The 9,833-nt window shown below is 36.4% G+C and overlaps 1 long non-coding RNA gene across 1 annotated transcript; it reads right to left on the bottom strand.

The window, feature by feature from the left end:
• Positions 1-7,232: 7,232 nt before the first annotated feature.
• Positions 7,233-9,441, bottom strand: LOC147616508 (uncharacterized). The gene is made up of 3 exons (XR_015262431.1): positions 9,096-9,441; positions 8,898-9,005; positions 7,233-7,449 (listed from the first exon to the last, which is right to left on the bottom strand). It is a non-coding gene; the product is annotated as an uncharacterized LOC147616508 (long non-coding RNA).
• Between the last annotated feature and the right edge of the window lie 392 nt (positions 9,442-9,833).

The raw sequence follows: 9,833 nt of genomic DNA, 5'->3' as shown, positions 1-9,833 counted from the left end.
TTGGGCTCGGCGGTGCTTGGGTGGTTGAGTTTATGCATGTTTATGCATAGCAATTATCTAGAGAGATCTTAGGGTTTTAACAGTTAAGAAAAGCAGTTTTCACATCCATCTGATGAATCTCCAAATCAAAATGAGTAGCAAATGCCAAAAGGACATGTATGCTAATCATGTGAACAATAGTGGAAAGTGTATCATGATAATCAACACCTGCAAGTATCCTTTTGCAAACCAAACGAGCTTTGAAATTATAAAAAGATCCATCAGCCTTTTTTTTATTTTATATACTCATTTGCACTTGATAGAAACACGATCAGGAGGCAAATCAGTAAGAACACATGTACCTTTGGAAATTAAAGAATCATATTCGGCTTGCATAGCCTCCTGCCAGTGATCCTTTTGTGGAGAAGATATATCTTATGTATAAGTTGCCGGATCTTCATGAACATTCATAGCATCATCAAAACTCCCATCGAACGTTCATCGAATAGAGCATCATGATTGATGATGACTTTCTGAGAAGTAGGATCATAAACTTTGTATCCTTTAGAATTATCATAATATCCAATAAATATAACTTTTAAACTAGGAGAATCCAACTTTTGTTGCGTTTCTTTTGGCATGTGAATATGAGCATTGCATCTAAAGGTGCGAAAATGTGATAAATAAGGAGTTTTCCCTGTCCAAATTGTAATGGGAATCTTACCAGCAGGTGCAGTTGTGGGAAGATGATTTTGAACAAAGACTGTTGTATGAAGTGCTTCAACCCAAAAGCTCCTGGATAATCCAGAATGAATAAGCATACATCTTATAGCATTAAGGATGGTTCAATTCTTATGCTCTACAATGCCATTTGGTTGAGGAGAATATGGAACAGGGAACTCATGATGAATTGCTTGTTCGATACAATAGTCATCGAAGAGATTTGAAATATATTCTCCAGTGTGGTCACTACTACAGAGAGTCTTGATAGAGTGACCAGTATGAAGTTCAACTACTTTCTAATATTGCTTGAATATGGATAAGGCCTCAGACTTATGCCTTAAGAGAAAAACATATGTGAAACGAGAGAAATCATTAATGAAGGTAATGAAATAACGATAGTGAGATTTGGAGGGAGGAAAAGATCCACAAATATCCGTATGAATGAGATCTAAAAGGGCATGGGAATGTGTAGAGGTAGAGATATGAAAAGGTTGTCGATGATGCTTGCCAAGATCACAATACTTACAGATGCCCATATGAGGATGAGCTTTAAAACCCATACCTCTGACAAGATCATGATGATGAATATTAAGAAGCTTTGCAAAATCTAAATGGACAAATTGATGATGCCATAACTTGCAATCAAGATCTCCTGGAGCAGTAACAACATTTGCAACATCATCATTCAAATAGAGCTCAAACAGATTACCATGTTGAGGAGCTACTACGATAGTATGTCCATCCTTCTCAATTTGACACTTTGTATGATCAAAACCAACAAAAATACCAAGATCAACAAGTTGGGCAACATAAAGAAGATTCCTTTGAAGATCTGAAACATGCAAAACTTCTCGCAATATTCAATAGCACCAGAATCAATAGTAAAAAAAGAACCATCCCAAACAAGAAGTACTCTTCCAGGAGAAATATCATGATGAACACAATTTACCTCCTGATGATTATGTTTAACACTACTTGTATGTTGAGCAGCATATGTGGGATTGCGATCTTGATCATATCGCCTTTTGAAACAATGATGAGATGGATGATGTGTTCGACCACAATAGTCACAAGGAGTACGATTTTTGGAGGAATTGAACGAGGTTGCTTGGTGGTAATGCAAGGTTCCTCATCATATTGACGTGTCCAACAATCAGAGATAATATGACCATTCTTATCACAATAGGAAAAATGTTTATTGGGATATGAAAGTCAAGAAGAATTGCCACCTCGATAAGAGTGACCACCACAAGTAAAACGTGAAAAGGAACGCTAACAAGAAATACAAACCATTTTGGAATCTGCACCTTCTTATGTATTAAAAACAGTGTTAGAAGTCTATGTACGATGTTTATGTCGTTGAGAATATTCAACGAGAGAAATACAAGCAATGTCAAAATCAATGCCATCCTTGTTAAACAGAATAGTGAAAATATTATCATATGAATGATCCATGACTGTATGAAGAAGATATGTAACCAACTGATTTCGTGCAATAGAAGCACCAGCGTCAAGTTGATTGACGATGTCTTTGAAGGATTCAATATGCGAAGTCATAGGAGTACCGATTTTGTATTGTAAATTGTTTAGGAGATTACGAAGATAAAGAATTTCTATAATAGATTTCTTCTCAAAAGTAGTAAGAAGATACTACCATATATCATGAGAAGTAGGAAGATTGAATACATCCAGCATAACAGAATCATGAAGAGCAGATAAGATATACCAACGAGAAGCTTTATCACACGAAGGATCCAATTCAAGTAATCAGTTTGCCATTGCTCAAAAATAGGACCCTATTCTGCATCAAAACAAGTTGAGACGCAAAGACAAGATTGCCCAAAATAATATCAAAAAGATCGTCACCTTCAAGTATCAACATCATCTTACCCTTCCATCCGAAAAATCCTTGGCCTTAAAACAAGGGAACAGATCATTGACCAGATGGAAAATCATTAATGAGAATAGAAGCTACCATCTTGGATTGCGAGAATATGTATAGAACAAGATCACAAAATTTGCAGACCATGAAATGGGAATATAAACAAGGAGGATCCTGAAAGTTATATGAGATACGTGCACGAAAAGTGAGTGGCACTGAACTTATCAAATATAAAACGTGATTTACGAGTTACAAAAACCAAGTGGCGATGAAAACTAGTACCTAAAAATAGACGAAATGTGATATGCAATAAGAGAGTAACTCCAAAAATAGTTGGAGCACTGCTATTTTGAGACGTGGACGAGACAAAAAATTGGTTTTTTTTGGACTAAAACATGAAAAGCATGTAGCACACACGAAAAATGAGCAAACGTCTGTTGCACAAAAAACACCATAACTTTCAACTTTGAACTTGGATAAAGCCGAGAAAATACTCAGAATTTACTGCACTAGCTGCACGTTGCCTATTTTCCTGTTTTAAGTGTTTTTTAATCTAAAATGAACTAAATTCTGATAGGAATATCAGATTGACAAACCAATTGACTCTATAGAAAGCTTGCGACACCCCGCACACACCAAAAACTGTGATTTTGGTACCAAATGCATTTCTATAATACAATTCCAATTAGGATAAGCTAGGGTGGTCCAAATCAACCATCCAAGGACCAACATAAACTTGTTAACAATGATTAATCACTAGAGTTCTACAAAACATGAATAAGAGATTAAATGAAACATAGAACATGCGCATGCATGGAATTAACACAATTGATACTTCCTTTCTCTTCTCTTCACAATAGCAAGATCGATGATGCTCTGACTATGTTGGAAATACACGAACGAGAGAAGGAGAAAGAGAGTTAAACCATATACAATCCCAAAAGACTAGTTCATATTGATTATGAGTTTGTATATATAGGTGATATCTAGGTTAAGATAGGGTGTGATATATATAGCTCCAACATACATAGGGCAGATTTGGTGCATTTTTAGGGTGTTCACACAATTGCTTTTTTTTTGGGATGATCACGTGCTTAGTGATTGTTGATTCTTTTGGGCTTATCCACATGTGACATGTCTTCTTTGGACTTGTTCATATGCCTTGAGTGTGTTAGTTGGTGTTCACACGTAGCTTAGTGGTTGAGTGGTGTTGGGGATTATTTACGCGCATTGTGTGAGAACTTCGTACATTGCGTCACACATTTGGGGATTTTGTGAGTTTATGTTCACAACCTAGGCCTTATTTTGGTGGTTGTTCATATGCACCTCACACTTTAGGAGATTTGGATGTTCGTATGTTTGTATGCTATGTAGGCGAGCTATATACATATGATGATTATCATATGTTTAGTTCTGAGGAGCAGGCAACATTATCATGTTATTTGTATGAGCATAGGGCTATGTACATGTATACATCCTTGCATCCCTTTGTATAGGATTTAACGTGAGGAGCCATGGCGTCTACTTGGATTTCATTGCCAATTTGGGACCCTTTACACATACCAATACTTCTTGGAGGAGTGGTGCATGTGCAAGTATGGGTTTGATCCATATCATTCCGTCGATGATGATGATGATGTTCGTGATGGGACTACAGATGATTATATGGGTGATGATGATCATGATGATCATTCATGGGGGGAGCATTCATAGAACCTTATCATACCATGTTTCTATTTTTCTTAGACTTTCACTACGGATGATGATGATGTTCGTGATGGGACTATGGATGACTATATGGGTGATGATCATGATCATTCATGGGGAGAATTCATAGAGCCTTATCATACCATGTTTTTATTTCTCTTAAACTTTCACTACTATCAGAGTGGTGTTCACATGGGCCTTGACAATTTGTATGACTCACCCATGACATCAACTAGCCACCATCTCATTGATTCTCATTTACCTAGACCAATTCATTCATTGTATTATGATGGGAATAATGAGGATGATGATGTTGTATTACACACACACACACACGCACACACACACACACACATGATGATATTGATGTATCGCACACGCATGCACATGCGTAGAGTGATATACGTGCACATGATGTCACTGCACATGATGTCACTGCACATGATGATGATGTACGTGACAGTGATGTGTGTGCATCAAATCATATGGACATGATCTCGAGGGTAGAGATGGTAGTGAGCATACTGAGCATCCACACTTTTATGTGTATTTCCTTTCCTATCAGATCACTGCACACTCTTGTTAATCGTGGTGGTGAAATTCTATAAGATAGTGTGAATTTGAGAAGTGATGCATCCATTAGCACACTTTGAGATGAGTGTATCCATCAGCACACTTGAGGTTAGTGATAATCTAGATACAAGTGAAAGCGACAGCTATTCTTCTAGGATTTATATTTGTGGAGATATCGCTGATACAACCACTACTCCTAGCATTCATAGCATACTTGGTAGCATTCGTGTGGATAAATTTCATGTATTTGAGCAGTCATGGATAGTGCATGAGGGTAGTGATGATTTCATTGAGGTGAGACATTGTAGGAAAGTTAGAATTATGCATATGGATCTAGAGAGCTTTGTATTTGATTTAGATATTTTCTTAAATCTAGAGATTAGAGAGGTTGACCTATCTTGGGATATAGGTTATACATGGATACCATTGACGGCCACAGACCATGATCATGATGATGACTTTAGAGATTGTGAGGATGACATGGTCAGTGATTTGATGGATGATGCTACTTTCATCTCATGTGGGGATACACTATCAATATTTAGTGATGATGATGCCTATGGTGATCCTATTAATCATGCTTTTTCCTTGGAGGACCACACATATGCAAAGGGTTTCACACATGAGGTCATGTTTCATATTTTGGATCATGTCTATACACACATTGATGCAGTGGATCATGCCTTAGATGATTCAAGCTATGCGCTATAGTGGAAGATGGCATTGATTCACATGAGTTTCTGCACGATGCTGACTTTGAGATGTGTTGCTTTGGCTTCCATGATTGTCTACATGACCCTAGTTTATTTTGAGCTAAGAATTTCATTTTTGGGTGCATCATATGTCACTTGGGATGTATGGTAGACGATTACATGGCATACCATTCAAATGCACTTGTGATGTCTTAATTTGTTTTTGATCTACATGGACTATTTGGCATTCCATCTAGGAACTTTTCTTCCATTTAACTGATACCTTAGATGTCAGCTCTATGTTTTAGTCACGAGGATGGGTTTATGATCTATCCCTCTGACTTGAGCTTTTCATTTGACCCAGGAGCTATTGTTACATTGGATTTGACGATCCACGGTGTATACTACATTTATCCATTTAACCCAGGAGGATTCATACCTAGCTTAAATAAACATCATCACCGACATTGGCTTTCTGCATTTTCCATTTGATCTAAGTGGTTCAAGAGTCATTTCTTTGGAGTATACATGGCTTCAATTACATTTCATCCATACGGTCACGTAGTTGTATAGGTTATCTCTTTGGGGTGACATTCGTATCTTTTCCACTTGGTCTTGGAGGATATCCGACTAGCCTTATCATCAATGGGAGTCCTATATTTCTTTTCCATTTGACCCCACCGATCATGAGATTAATGTATTGGTATTGGTTCTCTGTGATGGTGACACTTGGTCATGTATTGGGTTTTTGGTATATATCCTTTGTATTTGTTTTGTGTATGACCGCCCTTCGATTTTGAGAATTAAATCATTGTAGGAAGGGAAGGTTTGTAATGAAGTAGATTCGGTATACACATGCACATGAGGGATGGGGCCTAAGCACTTGGGCTTAGGGTCATTTACATGTGTACTTTTGGGGACCTTGGACTATATTAGGCATAGGGCTCATGGATATGTACCTTTTTTCCCCCTTGGACTATATTAGGCATAGGGCTCATGGATATGTACCTTTTTTCCCCCTTTTATGATGATATAACATCTTGTCTTCTTGGAGCTTATGCCCAAGCTTCCATGGCTTATTCATGGCAGTCCTTTAACGTCTAGGTGCTATTCCCTACTAGGATAAGTGGGAAATGTGTGTACTCCATGCTAGTGAGTGCAACCCTAGGTTCCATTCATTACAAATTGAAAAATCACCTTCTCTTGAATTCCAAAGCTTCTTTGTCTTTTGGTTCTTCACAAACTTCAAGCTTTGCAATTCATCTTGGCTCTGATGTCACTGTTTGAGGAAAACAACCCAAAAAAACAATTACAAAGCATAGAATCAAAACTACACATAAAACAAGATTGGGTCCAATTTTCCCCCACACAAGAGTGAGCCCATGCTTCCTCTTAGTGTATTTAAATCATACTGCTTTTGAAATAACTTATGGGGTTCAAAATAGTATCCACTTTTATAAATATGTTCACTTCTACAAAAGTAGCTTGCTTTTTGGATGTACAAGCCAAACTACTTAAAAATAAGTATAAACCTTTAACCTTGTAATTGTATACATCTCAAGTAAAATCAAATATGTATAAGTGAGCTTTCACATGTCCCACTTTATGTCGACTTCTATAAAAATAGCTTGCTTTATTGGACATGCAAGCCAAAATACTTAGAAATAAGTGTAAACCTTCTTGAACCTTATAAATATGTACATCTTTTGAGCTTTCACATGTCCCAATAAATATATACATCAATAATAAATATGGACGCCATGCCCAAAATGGAGTAATGGTGTATGTCATTACAAAATCAATTAGTATTCCATCGACACCCAAAATCAAGTGTCTCAAAATCTCCACTAGCTTGCCTTCATTATCGAACCCAAAGATCTTTACTCCGATCAACTATGCCAACCAATTAATAAATTAATTGATTAAAAATATAAATAACCATAAAAAACTCATAAAATCAAGATGATGTATCCCATACTCTCACACATATATGAAATCATATGTGTACACATAAAGTAAACTATGATCACTCAGATTTATAAAGATATCTCAATTTAAACCCATCTAGAAGAATTCATAAATAATAGAAAACGTGCGAATATAAAGTTCCATGAATTAACTCCTTATAATAAACAATGATGAGAGTGGAGCATTGATTTTCAATATATAATTTTTTTTTAAATTTCACCATAGATAGTTTGTAGTGGCACTAGCTGTTAATGAGATTTTTGCTAGAAAATGCTAGTGTGTCCAACTTGGTGTTTACATATATAACAAAAATTTGTGCAGATAATCCTATATATAAATCATTTATATATATGAATTGTGCTATAAAATATAGCTATACGTAAATGTGTATGATAGTCACATATTACAAAGTAGTTTGTTACTCTTTATGATGAAGTTCTTCTAAAAAAATAATTTCATCTTTAGGTCACTTTTTTGTCTTAAAATCAAGAATAATGGCATTCTATGATTTGAAACCATAACTTTTAATTTAGAAGTGAGTAGTTTGCAAAAGCTAATGGATACTATATTTTATATTATTGAGGAAGATGCGTAAAAGGTTTTGAAATCTTGTAAGACACATTTTAACATGTGAGAAAATCTTATCCCAAATTGGCATGTTAAAATACACAAAGATTAATGCGGCATGTTATGACATTAAATCTCTTCATGTATAACAAATGACTAAATGCTGTGAAAATAAAGGCTTGCAAAATGTATCTACCTTAAGGAGAAAATGTGATCTTGTCAAGTTAAGTTAGGGTTAAGTTATGAAATCGTCTCAAGTTGTTCTCTTGAACTATATCTAAATAGAAAGAGTAGAATCCATAAATATAAGTAAATTAATCTAATTGAAATGCTATACATTTGTACCTATACAATATAAAATGGTAAATGATAAAAGTGAAAGGCCATGCATTTATACCTACAAGAAAACACATTTAATATATTTAAGGGTGGTTGAAGAATAATCACATATGCTAGACAGGTGCATGTGTATATGCATGTGAGCGTGTACATACATCGTATATACATACAAACGCACACACATATACATACATATACACACACACAGACACACACACACACACACACATATTATACACATACATATATATATTATATTATATGCATACACATACATACATATACATACACACATGTATATATTCGTATATATGTATGTGCCTCTTCTAACCTCTTTCTTTTTTTTTCTTTTTCTTTTTTTGGCGCCTTGGTTGTCCATGGCTAATATGTAATAGAAGAGGAGAGTACTTAATTAAAAGAGTAGTGTAACTTTTGTCAATGCTCGTGACCACGAGAAGGGCACGTACCAAACACAACTCTCTGAAGAAAAGAAAGACAATCCATGGATAATATAGGGATGGCATTCCATTCATTCCATTTGATCTCATGCAGGAAGGCTCACAACTTCGAAAGCCCTGCAAAACAGCCCAAGCGGCCGCGCAGGGCCGTTAATGCGCACACACACAAAAAAAAGGTTGGAAGATTATTATCATAAGGGAGTAAACCTTCTCATTTTGAAGGGATTCTGTTTCATATCTGTGCGCCATCTCCGGCTATGGACACCACGGTTGCACCCTAACCAGTGTACTCCAGCACCTCTCCTATTTCTAACATCTAGCACAAGAGAAAACTGCATGTAAGCCAGCGACAGAACCAGAAGAGAGAAACCACAGCCTTTCTAGCACCCGGCGCTCTGGAAGCTTTAATTCAAGAGTATTTAAAGTGAATGCAAGGAAGGCTGTGCTCTCCCTCTTCTGCTTCTGGCACAAGCTATTCAAGTAAATTAAGCCTCTATCAACACAAGAGTGCTGTTTTCCTACACAAAATAGTTAGTATATCATCAAGCATGCACACCAAATCGGGTAAAAGCATGAAAAATGCGGCTCAATGGGTGCCATTATATTGAACGTGCACGGAGTCAAAAAAGCTTCTTAAACGATTCCCCTGGGAAGCTTTATTGCCTGTGATCTTAGAGGCTATATAAGCCTAGATTCCATAAAATAATACTAGTATTTGCAAAACAAGGCAGCTTTAGTTAAAATAATACTAGTATTTGCAAAACAAGGCAGCTTTAGTTAAAGCCAACAGCTTTTGATGAGCATTTTAATGGAAGAGAAGCAATCCGCATAATTTTGCCTGAAGAGGAAAGACGAGCGCATAAGAATGATTGGTCGGTTTGACAAGAAGTTGGTGGACTTTTGCATGCGTACTTCCTCCACCATCGCCACGTGGCCCCGTCGTGC

This window comes from Cibotium barometz, chromosome 38 (genome assembly GCF_041138505.1).
Source record: "Cibotium barometz isolate CiBa-2024 chromosome 38, ASM4113850v1, whole genome shotgun sequence".
NCBI lineage: Eukaryota > Viridiplantae > Streptophyta > Polypodiopsida > Cyatheales > Cibotiaceae > Cibotium > Cibotium barometz.
Note: the sequence above shows the minus strand (reverse complement) of the source record. Positions and strands in the feature narration are given on the sequence as shown.